Here is a 13573-nt window from a genome sequence, read left to right on the forward strand (position 1 = left end):
CCACAAACCTGATATTCCATCCCATAGTCCACTTCTTAGGGCAACCTCGGTATACATGCACTGTTTTCTCCCGGAACATTGACCAGTCCAAGTCTTTCTCCCAGTCTCGCACTTTAGGCGGGAGTAGCACCCCCCACCGCTGAGCAATATTTCTCTTGGAAATCATAAGCCCCAAAGTAGTCCACTGTATTGTGTAGGTGTTTAGGTCATTCGGCTCCCATATATTAATAAGCATCTACGGGCTTCTAGTCGAAGATGTGTGGACAAGACTGCATGAATGGTGTCGTGTTTGAGGCGCTAGTAAGATTGTATGGATTCGCATTCCCAAATTATATGCATAAAAGTGGCCTCCTGACCACACCCCTGTCTGCACTCACCCACGTCCAAGCTCCCCATCGGTACCAGCTGAGGTCCAGTCACAAACACCCTATCCAGGATTTTAAGCTGGACCATGCCTCTAGGCGAGCAAGTATAGCAACTACTCTGGGTGAGGAACCGGCGTCCTGCCATTCCTTGTCGTCCATTTCAATACCATCTTTGGACCATTTCTCTCGAAGTGCGTGGAGAGGGTCTAGTATGTTATTGATGAGTTTTTTTGTATATCAGCGAGATAGTCCTGTCTGGGAAGTGACAGTTTAAAACTCTATCTTCCATTGGGGAGGATTGGGAGGGGCAGTTCTACGCTGCAAACGGGAGCCCAGGGCGTGCCTAACCTGTGTATAACGGAAGAACTCCGAATCAGCCAAGTCAAATTGCTTTTGCAGTGCAGAGAATGGTCTTGTAGCATAGGTCACCAATGCGTGAGAGGCCTATTAGGTCCCATTTGTCAAACCCCTTACTTTTCCACAAGCTACCCAGCTGTTCCATAGTGATGTTGCAAGCGTAACTCTTCAATCCTAACCCAGGCCTTAGAGGCTGTATGCCACACATGTACTCAGTACTTGGTGGGGCCCGTAAGTGGAAAACGTTGTGGTTTGGAATAAAGAGCTCTATTGTAGTTCCCACCAGAGAGCAACCATCTGTCCATGTTATGGCCTGGATCTTTGGGTTGGGCGTACGTCCCGTCTTGATGGAGGCTAGGTGAGCCACCCAATAATAAGTTTTAATAACGGGGAGGCTAATACCACCATCATACCAATTCAGGGAGAGTCTACCAAGAGCGATGTGTGGCTTTTCTTCGCACAATAGATCTCGCTGGAGGCCCTCCACCTCCCTGAAATATGAAGCCGGGACTTGGTCCAAGGAGTTTTGTAAAACATAGAAACCGAGGCAAAGACATCATATTAAAAAGGGCCACCTTTCCCAGTAGGGAAACGGGATGCGACTTCCAGTGAAGTATGTCTTTTCGCAAGCTGATCAAAGAGGGGACGTAAATTCTGGGTATATCGAAGTGAAGGATCCAGGGAAAGAAAGATCCCCAGGTACTTGAAGCCGTCAGTGCATATTTGTATTGGACACCCCTGCAGCGGCACCCCCGCTACCACAAAAAGCAGGGACTTACTCCAGTTAATCGAATAACCGGATAATCGACCGAAGGCAGTGAGGATATCTCCTCAGATAAATCAGATAAAGTAAAATATCGTCTGCATAGAGGGAGATGCAGTCCTCCCATTCTGGCGTCCAGCGCATACCCCGGATCATTGGGTCTCTGCGGATCCAGGCCACCAATGGTTCCAGCACCAGAGCAAACAGGAGGGGGGACAATGGACATCCCTGCCGGGTTCGTTGACTCAACTCAAAGGTTGCAGATTTTTTATTATTGACTACCACTTGAGCAAGAGGCCGAGCATATAATAATTGTACCCAATGAATATATTCCGGGCAACACCCCATCTTCTCCAGCACTGCCCAAAGATACGGCCACTCAATGGTGTCAAATGCCATGGTGGCACTGAGAGAGACTATGATAGCTGGCTCTAGGATGGAGGCCGCCCTACCCAGAATGCCATGTACTCTACGAAGATTAAGTGCAGTATTCCAATGCGGAATAAAACCCGATTGGTCTGGATGGACCAGTGCCTCAATCACTTTGATCAGCCGGTTAGCCAGCAGTTTAGCCAGGATCTTAGGCTCTGCAGTTAGAAGGGAAATTGGCTGGCATGATCCACATTCCTCTTAGGGCTTCCCATCCTTGTAAATGGTGATTATGGTTGCCGTCCTCTGGTGTTGAGTAGGCACTCATTGGCTCTGGCATCTTCGTACATTCTCTTGAGATTAGGGGCCAGCCTGTCTGGTTTGAGTTTGTAGAGCTCGATCTGCAACCCATTAGGACCGGTAGCTTTACCGGAATTGAGGGATATGATTGCTGTCGCTACTTCCGCAGTGGAGAGGGCACTATCTAAGAATTTGCTGTCAGTAACCGACAGCCTGGGCAATGTTATGTCAGTTAACATCTAACGAGAGTCCTCCACAGAGTAAGAAGTCACTGAGGTGTAGACAACGCCGAAATGTGCTGCAAATCTGTCTACAATATCTTGGGGATTCGTAAGGGTCCCACCCGCCTGCCTATTGAGCTTGGGCACCAGTTGGCTGGCCCACTCCTTCTTGTCTAACCATTCAAGCAGTTTCCTGGCCTTGTCTCCCACCTCGTATAGCCGCCCCTGTACTGCCCTTCCCAGGGCTTTTGCCTGGTCTGTAACTAATGCTCTAAATTCCTGCTGTTTGAGAGCGAGGTGGTAAAGTTTATCGGTTGTGGCTCCTGAAGTCAGGTCTTCCTCCAGATGACTAATCTCTGTCTCAATGGCTTCCATTTCCCTACGACGTTCCTTCCTCATCCCCATAATGAAAGAAAGGGCCTGACTCTGTATCATGGTTTTGAAGGTTTCCCACAGGATCTGCGGGGATTCCACAAAACCCTCATTCTCTGTAAATTAGTTATCTATGGCCGCGAGGAGTTCCTTGCGGATTTTAGGATTATGGAAATACTTAGCTAGGGACCATATGTAGCCAAACCGGCGTGTGGTCAGAGATGCCTCCAGCCAGATGTTTTACCTTCTGAATGTGGGCAATTTGGGACATGGGGACAAGGAAGTAATCTACGCGTGATAGGCACCCATGGGCCCCGGATTGAAAGTGTATTGCACTGTGTACGGGTGATAGGACCACCAACCATCTACCAAACCCATAGTATCAAGGAAGTCGGGGAGTCAGCAAGAAGAGGAACTAACTGCACGGAGAAGATGGTGGTCCAGTGCACCCGAAACAACGGAGTTCAGATCTCCTCCCAATGTTAAAAAACCCTCCGGGATGGTCAACAACAGCGCCCCTGGATCCCTAAAGGTTGTGGCTTGTAGGCCAGGTGGCACATAAACCGACAACGTGATAGACTGACAATGCCATACACCCGAGACCCCAATGTACCATCCTCGATCGTCTGTCCAGGTCTTATTCACCATAAAGGAAAAAGATTTCTTCCCCATGATACCCACCCCTCGCAAACTGGAGGTAAATCCTGCATGTGCCAACAATATGTAACCCCCCCCCCGATGTAGGGCCTTGCAAGCATTCTTAATCAGATGTGTTTCCTGAAGCATGATAACATCAGGGGCATGATGCTTGAGGTATTGGAAAACTACATTGTGCTTTATCTTGTCCCCCAACCATTAACATTCCAGCTTAACAATTTAATCCCACTGCCCCCATGTGCAGCCATGACTAATTGAACATTTTCTTCACCTCCTTTACCTAGAGTGTAATATGTGTGCTCACTTTCCCTCCTAAGATCACAATAGACGTTGCTGAGATAATGAATACACTAAAAACATAACAAAACACCACAGCCCAACAACCCCCACCCAGCTGCCCTGCACTCTGGTCCTAAAACTGCCCATCCAAAACTTGCAGAGTGCCTGTCGCCCTAGAAAGGAATTCAAAAAGGAAGAAAAAGGGGGAAGTAGTGTGCTCTGTGTCCCCGGCCCTATCCATATCACATGTAGGGCCCTTTGCAGGCAAATAACTCAAAACCATATGGATCCACCGGCCCCAGCAATCAGAAACAAATGCCCCACCCTCCCAGCCCACCCCACATCAAATTCCAGTTACTAAGTTTAGCGGCTGCCGTCCTCCAAGTCTCTATCTCAAACAGGTCAGATGTTTGCATTCTCCCCGGCACTGCAATCCGTCGGGCTCTTCGTTCCACGATATTCAATCCATTCTGCCACAGTGTCAGGTTGGTTGAAGAACCACGCTCTTCCCTCCGCCTCAACCCGGAGGCATGCCAGGAACAGCATTGAGTACCTCAGACCCCTCTCTCTAAGGTCGCGCTTCACGGAAAGGAATTACCTCCTTTGCCTCTGCACTCTCTGTGTGAAGTCCGGAAAAAAGGAGCTGTCAGCATTTTCCTAACAAAGGAGGGCCCCTGCTTTGGAGTTCTGGAGAAAACCATCTCTGTCACGAAAGTTCAAGACCCGAGCCAGCATGGGCCGCAGGGGAGCGCCTGGTTTGGGACGGCCGCCCGGGACCCTGTGAGCACGTTCAATAACAAAAAAGTTACTAATGCCTTTGGGTTGCAAGTGTTTAAGAATAAGGTCTTCAACAAACAAATCAGGGGATTGCCCCTCAGATTTCTCCGGAACAACTAGAATGCAGAGATTATTGCACCAAAGACGGCCTTCGTAGTCATCCAACTTGAGGTCTGTGAGATTGCAAGAGTCCTGGAGCTCGTGGATCTCCCTTTGCCGTTGCGTGACATCGCAAACGAGATTTGGAGGTCGTTATTTCTACCTGTTTGACTTTCTCATTGAGCTTCCCCAGATCGGCCCTAATAAGGTTGATGTCTATCGCCATAGTGTCCGTTTTGTGATCCAACAAGGTTTTGACTCCAGTAATAGCCTCCATAATATCCTTAAGTGAAAGTTCCTGTTCCTCTTCCCCCAGCCTCCCTTGGGTGGCATCTCTAGACAGCCACTTCTGCTGTATGTCCTTGGAAACTATGTATCGGTCTAGTTTGTTGGTCTGCACTGGTTTCGTCCCACGGGCTCTGGAGCCTTTGGTACGCTCCATTGTAGTGTCCAGAGTATGCTCCCAGCTGGCCCGGGATACTCGGGGCAGGCTGAAGCACCGCCTCTCACAGTGTACAACAGTGGAGCCAACCGGGTTGGATACCAATTTCAATGCTCGGGCACGAGGAGATCCAGCACCAATTCCAGCACCCACCAGGGAGATGGGCCCCTCAAATCTGTCCTTCACAGCAGCGGTAATGCCGGGGACCAGCCGTCCATGTAGACATGGGCACCAAGGGTAATATCTGCCAATGAGCCCAGCAACGCGCCCTCCACTGACCCTCTGGGAAATGTACTACAAATTTACTGGCATTAGGCTGTCTTGGTCCCAGGATGAAGTACAGAGGGCCACCTGACCTCTCACGGCCCCCTCTGGACCTCTGGGGGGTCACTCCAAGACACTGGCGAGCCAGAAATGGGCATTGCAAGGCCGCTGCTGACCCGGGTGTGTGGCATAATTCGGCACTGATGAGGCGAGCAGAGCGGAAACTACCAATGTCAGAAGCGCGCTGCCACCATTAGCAGACTTGCGGCAGTCGTGTTTTATGTCTGCCTCCACAATTGTGCCCTCCTGCCTCACTGGATCTGTTTTGCGGGCCCCCGGTCACCGCCACTGCTGTGGACCTCAGTTGCTGCCCCGCTGTGCTGCTCCAGGGAAATCGCAGCAGCACCTTCAGGATGCGGCGCCATCGCACAATGACTTCAGACCGGCCAGACCCCTCATCCAGCATCCCCAGTCACTGTGGGTCCCGGCTTTCAGTCAGTCAGCAGGCGACAACTCTCTAGGGATGATATCTCTCCCATCCGACTTGCGACGCGAACCGGGATGGGCAGGTTGGGAACCGCTGCTTCTCCGACACACGGGCCGTCGTCAGACGGAGCAGATCTTTTTTCAGGATAGACGCAGGGCAGGGACGATTAATGGAGCTTTACACTACGTGGCCATCTTCGATCCACGCTTGGCCGCGCCTCCTCTGTAGGAAGCTTGATCTTCTGCACTTCCCCTACTTTAGGAGGAACAACTACTATTGGGGGCAGTGATTGCGGCTGTTGTTGCCCACTTATCTGAGTTTCCAGCATTGATTAGGTACTGCTTTGCGATAACGATAAGTCAATTCCAACATCACTGCTCATCGGTGTTGGACTTGTGATTAGAATGACTGACTCTGTGACAGACATGGGCTTAGGCCTAGATTGAGTGGGTGGGTCCACTGATGCATGGGTGCTGCTCCCAGCTTACTCCCCAGACACCGCTGCTGCAGGCACAATTTTTGGTTCCCCAAAAAAGGTCTTGGGCGACCATCCAGTCTTGGGAAGTGGCAGTGCCTTCTACCCACTGGCAAATTTCTTGGTACTTGACCTGGTGCCTTTCTTTGGGGCCATCTTGAAGATGCCAGCAGCATGCAGTGGCACAAATTGAAGAGATGTCAGTGGTCACACGTCACGTGATGCTGTGCGCAGCAGGACTTCTGCTGGTAGTACAATGGGTGATGTCATCTCCTCCTCTTTTTTGCACCTAAAAGCAAAGAAGCAAGAAGAACATCAGTGAAACGTGGCATTAATTGTTGTGGTTTAATTACTACTAGTATAAACAAACAAATATAATATATAACTTAGTGTGTGGCCACACATGTTAGTGTTATTAATATTATTACATTTATTACCTCAGTTATAAAAAATATATAACAATACAGTGTAGCCATTTGTGAGACTTATTTGACAACAATAAGGGCTTTCATGGTTGGTGTATTAGTGTACAGTACACTCAGAAAGGATAGGAAAGAAAAAGAACAACAAAAATTCAAATATAACGGACCTAGTTTGGCATTGTGCATCATGTGGGATTCAGCATTCAGGGAGCTGCAGCTGGCAATGGATAGAAGCAATAAGCCAAGAGGAACAAAGGAAAGACATGCAGGCCTAATGCAGAAGCACACTGGCTGTCCATTCACAAAATGCTGCCAGCCGCATGGCTGTGCCACAACAACAAGAAAGGGAAGACAGACAATGCAGGCCTATGGTAAAAGCATACTGGCTGCCTTCATAAAATGGCCAGGCAGGCCACAACAAGAAGCAACAAGCCATGAGGAACAAAGGAAAGAAGACACGCAAGCCTATGGCAAAAGCAAGCCCACTAACTACCAGCACCACAAAATGGCCACCAGCCACATGGTCACTACCAACAACAAGCAGGAGGTCTGGGAAACAATGAACTCAAGCAGGCCTATGTGCAAAAAGACTTAACAAAATGGCCCCTGGCCACACGGAGGGGCTCAGCCAAGGCAAATGCTGGCCCACTGTTACAAACACACTCACACACTGGCCAGACAAAGGAGGCATGCTAAATACAGCTTTAACACAACAAGGCCAAACATGAAAATCCACAGGGCTAAAAATAGCTTGCAAGGTAAAACCACACACATCCAACAGTCATTTATTTAACACACATTTCAATCCAATGCCATTCATGCCCTAAATGTTGTTTAAATTCAACTGATGCCACAAAAACAGATGTTTCATGTACCCATGAGTAACTCTGGGACTATTGGTTAAACATTGAAAACCCATTGGCAGACTAGGCCACATAGTGAATCAATTCAAATCAATAATATTGCAAATTTATTAGAAAATGTAGTGAACTGTGCTACATTTTTTGCTGGATAAAAGAAGAATTCCATGTAAAACAACAACCTGCTAGAAGGCATAGCCATCCCAAAGAAGACTTGCAGGCCTAATGGAGAAGCACACTGGCTGCTCCTTCATAAAATGGCCACCAGCCACATGGCCAGGCCGCATCAACAAGAAAGGGAAGAAGGACAATGCAGGCCTAAGGCAAAAGCAGACTGGCTGCCTTCACGAAATGGCCACCAGCCACATGGCCAGGCAGGCAATAACAACAAGAAATTGAAGACAGACAATGCAGGCCTGTGGCAAAAGCACACAGGCTGTATTCACAAATAGGCCACAAGCCACATGGCCAGGCTACCACAACAATAAGCAATAAGCCAAGAGGAACAAAGGAAAGAAGACATGAAGGTCTATTGCAAAAGCACACTAACTACCACAACCACATGGTAACTCACAACAACAACAAGCAGGAGGCCTAGAAAACAATGAACTCAAGCAGGCCTTTATGGTCACAGGCTTTACAAAATGGACCCTGGCCACACGGGAAGGCTCAACTAAGGAAAATGCTGGCCCACTATTACAAACACACTCACACACTGGCCAGACAAAGGAGCCATTCTAATAAACAACAAAGCTTTAATGCAACAATGCCAAAAAATGAAAATCCACATGGCTATAAAAAAGGTTGCAAGTTACACAACAACCACAGACATCCAACAAAGGCATTTATTTAACACACATGAAACAAGTGAAATATTAAAAAAAGAATTGCATTTCAATCTAATGCCATCCATGCCCTAAATGATGGAAATTCAACAGACACCACAGAAACAGCCGTTTGATGCACCCATGAGCAGCTATGGGCCTACTAGCTGAAAGGCGTATTGGCAGACTACTCGGCTAGTAAATTGAATAAATATTACAAATTGAGTTTCAAAAGTTAAAGAAAACGTAGTGAACTGTGGAACATGTTTCCTTTATAAAGGAAGAACAATTACTTACAAAGAAACAACTAGGCCCATAGTGAAACTACAGGCCACCCACCAAAATGAATTTAATCAAAAACAATGAAAAGTACAAAAAAATGTAGGTATAATGCCCCAATCATACAAACAACACCAATTTTAAAGCTTACTTGTGAAATCTCAAATTAAAACGTCCTAAAATCCAATTATGAATGATGCAGCAGACACAAAGAGGGATCCTTCCAGCTCCAAATCCAAATGAAAAGTGAGCAGTAGATGGACACAGCACTCGGAGGAGCCTGCTGGACAGAAAAAGGGAAATTGGAGACTCTGGGGCACTTCCTTCCTCTTAAAAAAAGTTAAAAATAGAAAAATACTCCTTGCACAAAAAAGTACAGCCAAATGTCAATCTGAGGAGTGTTTGTAATCCAAATTAATTTTTTGAGAAGGTGTTGATACTGCTCGGGAGATTCCATTCACCAGATTGCAAATTCTGCGTGTTCAGGATCGTAATCTTCACAAAACTTCTGCCGGAAGTCCGATGGCATGCCTGAATGACTTGTTCGCGATCGCAAACTCTCGCGTGACCATCCCCAACCTAGCAAATCTCGTGGCGCTCATGAATGGATGGAAAATCTCATTGGCGATCGCAGGCACCCGGTAAGTCACACCCACATGCGTGGTAATGCATTTTGGGTAATCAAACACAAAACAAACTCCATTCTGCTGCAGAGTGCGGAGTTTTTTGGCAACTCCGCGTTCTACGCGGCATGCAGAGTTGCCAAAAATCTGCAAACTCCGCGAGCGGAGCGGAGTTTCACAACCAGGGTTAATTTTAACTGACATGTACACCTACCTATAAAGTCTCCTCCACCTCTATACTAAGCAGGTCCTGCTACTGGTTAATAATGTCAGATCAGCAGTACAGCACACATGAACAGTTGGAAACATTTGGAGAAAAGAAAAGTTTTCTCCAATATTACACCTGCTTGAAGGAGGCATATTTTTTTACGAAGTTCCATGTCCTTCTATATTTAAAATTTGAGTCAAATTCCCGGGTAGTTGCATTGGCAGGCCCATGTAGCATCCATTGTATGCGTCCCTAATGCAAAGGAGGACAAAGCAGCTCATATCACTACTTTGCATTAATTTGTTGATACTTTCCAGAGCAGTTTTGCTCTGGAATGTTAATCTCAATACTCTTTGAGACATTTGCTTCACTTTTGTGTCACAAACCTGTCACAATGTGTTAGTAAATCTACCACTATATATTTCCAGGATCTAGAGAACACCTATGATCTCCCATATCTTGAAAGTTCGTAAGGCTAGAATGATCAAAAGAGCGGTTTCATAATGCATAACGAAACCTCACCTTGCTTCGTCTCTCAGCATGCTATATTCACCATTAAAGTCTTAACAGTAATTATAAAATACACCTTATTGAAGGAGTTGTCGAGCTAACCCGACCTCCCTGTGTCAGTATATTTACCTGATTCTGATTAATAAGAACCCTCTGATCGCAGAATATACATCACATACTAATAAGAGTAGACAGAGTGCTCCCAAGAGGAGCACCGTCATCTGACACGTTCCTGCCCCTGTAATCGTGCGCTAAGGTCCAGACAAAGGTCGCCATGTTCGCGGCCTACCGAGACTTACGCAAGCAAACCTGAACGTCATCTACTTCGTATGCGAATGCGGCTTCTCACTAACGTATCTTTTAAAAGCTTTTCTGTGTCCTAAAAAGAAAATAAATGGCGATGGAAACAGTACCCCTGACCTGTCCATTTATGTTTTGATGAAGCATGAACTGACAATGCTAAAAAATGAGTCATCTTTGATTGTCTGCAGCTGCAGTCTTTGAAGATTGTTTTTCTAACTACTTACACGGGGGTTAAAATGGGGTTTGCAAAACCGGTGGACTATTCTGGTCTCTTCACAAAAGGTTTTTATTTACTTTAAAGAATTATTTGACTATATTGTGTAAAGCGTTGGGACTCTTATCATTGGGTCTCCTCAAAAAGTTATTGTTTTGAATAATTGCAAGACAGCATGAATTGCACACAAGATGTTTTTCTCGGCTAAGTAATAGAGAATAACATGGGAAATCAGTGTTAAAGCACTGATGTCCTCGTTATTTCCACTTTCTGGGACTCTGCTAGTTTTTGATTCTGGAATTATCTACACAAATTTCACATAATGTAATGCTTTAAGTATAATTACCACCAATTATTAATTTGAGCTGGTGGTTGCCGGTAGGTGGGGACCCGCACTTATTTTTGGGGACGGCACTTAGTTCTCTTCATCAGACATTTCCCGAGAGAAAGTAAGGGGCACATGCATCAACCTATTTAGGAAGTGCAAACGGTGCGAATCGGTAAATTCGGCCGTTTGCGCTTCCTAAATATGTTTTTGGGATGCATGAAACATTTTTTCAAAATTCGTTTTTTTTTGCATTTCCTAAAAATGCGAATGCATTTAAGGAATCGCATTTGTGCGATTCCTTAAATGCAATGCATCATTTTTTTAAAATATGCGAATTTTGAAATAGGAAGTGCAAATTAACACGAGGTTGACCCTCGTGTTAATTTGCGAAATTGTTTCAAAAAGCACAAAAATGCATTTTGAAAAGTGGCATGTTACAGACACACATGTCCCTAGGACATGTGTGTGTGAAACATGCACTTTAAAATACATTTCAGGGGTGCGGGGGGGTCCTTTGTACCCCCCTCTGCACCCTTGCAATGCATCAACAAATTGCGATTTCCTAAAAAAAGAAATGCAAAACGGCATTGATTCCTTTGGGCCTCTAGGCCCATAGGAATCAATGTAATGCCATTCCTTAATTGCGATTCGCAATTGAGGAATCGCAAATTCCGAAATTTAAGAAATCCCAAAAAATTTTAGGATTTCTTGATGCATAAGAGTTTGCAATTCCTAAATAGCGATTCCTTAATTTTCGCTATTTAGGAAATGCAAAATCCTAGATTGATGCATGTGCCCCTAAGAGAAAAACACGCAAAGGGATAATAAGGAGGAAGAGAAAGACAGAAAAACTGTCACCAAGTAGGAAAGCAGGGAGACAGAATTGTGAGATAAAGGGACAGGGAGTATCTGGCAGTGTATTTAAGAAGCACAGGTGGATTCTGGACAACATAGTATTGATATTCAGTACAATGACATTTAGTAGCGTCAGCTGGGTATCTGTGCAGCGCTTTGTACACCAACAATTCATATTTTAAATTAAGCACTGATACCACACATTCTTGTAATGGCTATTCGGGTGAACTCCCGCTGCTGCCCAAATCGGAAGCCAGAGAACAAATATAGGAGCCTGAAGTGGACTACCGTATCCGAGTCTATAGAAAAAAGAGAAGCTGGAGGAGTGAAAGGCATACACACCCACAATCTGAACCACTCTGGTTTGAGGTAGAACATAGGAAGTATTCATTGCAACAACAGTGACAACAAAAGGCCTGATTCACAAAGGATAACTTACACTATTGTGCAAGCTTACCTTTTTGGGGGGTATTCACAAACTACGAGTTGATGGTAAGTTTAAGACTGTGGATACTCCTCAGTTGCTTAGAGAACTCTGCACATAAAAAGAAAAGACAGGCCTGACTCCTGAGTCTCCGCAGTCTATAACTCACTATTAACTCACAGTTTGTGAATAACACAAAAAGTTAATTTACACAAAGCTGCAAGTTTACCTTTATGAATCAAGCTTTAACTATCTGTAGCAACTATCTCGCCACACCTAGGAGAATCTTTAATAATTATGAATACCGAACAAGTTGGATGGGATATGGATCTTATTGGAATGGGTAAATATGATGTCAATGGATACTATAATATGTGCAGTTCCGACAACGTCAATATCAATAAATGCAATGTCAACGTATGCTATAACTTGTACCCGCATAACAATGTAAACATCCATAAATGCATTGTCAATGTATGCCATAACCTGTGCCCACATAACAGTGTTTATAGCGGCAGTAACAATGTCAGCGTATGCCATCGTTCATGCACGAATGACAATGTTGTTACCAGTAGAAACGTTGTCGATGTAGGCACGCACAATAATGCAAATATCAGGAAAGGTTCCTGCGTATCAGGAGCACCATGATTTTGTGGGAGGGATATTAACCTGAGGGATATCACCTCTTGCCCCATTTTCTCAGACACTGTATTCCGGTCTCTCTTACTACTACCCTACTTGTCTTTCCAACCCTGAAGAGAGGAATGTTCCACTCAATGATTTTTTGCAGCAGTTCTGCTTTGAGTGTTTTTATACTTTTGCAACTCTAAATACTAGGAAGTCTGGCACGTTGTGGTGACAGAATAGATGCTCAAATTAAATATTATAATGAAGACATTGATACATTTTTGTACAACCATATGCAATCTGGAAATGGGAGACCTCAGCATGTGCTCGTTATTATTGAGGCACTTTGGGTTAGTTTTATGACTTAGCTACTCTTTTAAGAAACATTATCAAAAGGAGTTAATTGAAAAACATTTTGTAAGACATGCTCATAAGGCAAACACTTGTCCTCCAATCTCACAATAACAATTATGCAGTGAGTGGTGTTATCTTCAGAGTAACCATAAAAATAAAACAATTCTTGATTTGTACAAGCTTTGCATTCTTTCAGCATATGGGAACAAACAGTTCAGAAAAACGACATAACTGCTACATTTCCAACCTCTAAGCTGAGCAGCTTCTTTATATGATATTGCTTGATTGTTACTGTTCCAGTAAATAGTCTTTTTAGTAGCTGGTTTTAATTGTATTTTCTCTAAGCAAGAGAACCTCTGTATTCAGTTCTAAATTACTACCAGCGTCTATTTCAATCTTTAGTAAGAACCATCACATGAGCTAGCACACACTTTCAATGACGAGACAATAATTAAAGCATGTACCTTCATGAATCACATTGGCTCCCATATGACCATCATAGAGCATAAGTTGTC

Source organism: Lissotriton vulgaris, chromosome 9, assembly GCF_964263255.1.
Source record: "Lissotriton vulgaris chromosome 9, aLisVul1.2, whole genome shotgun sequence".
In the NCBI taxonomy this organism is placed as follows: domain Eukaryota; kingdom Metazoa; phylum Chordata; class Amphibia; order Caudata; family Salamandridae; genus Lissotriton; species Lissotriton vulgaris.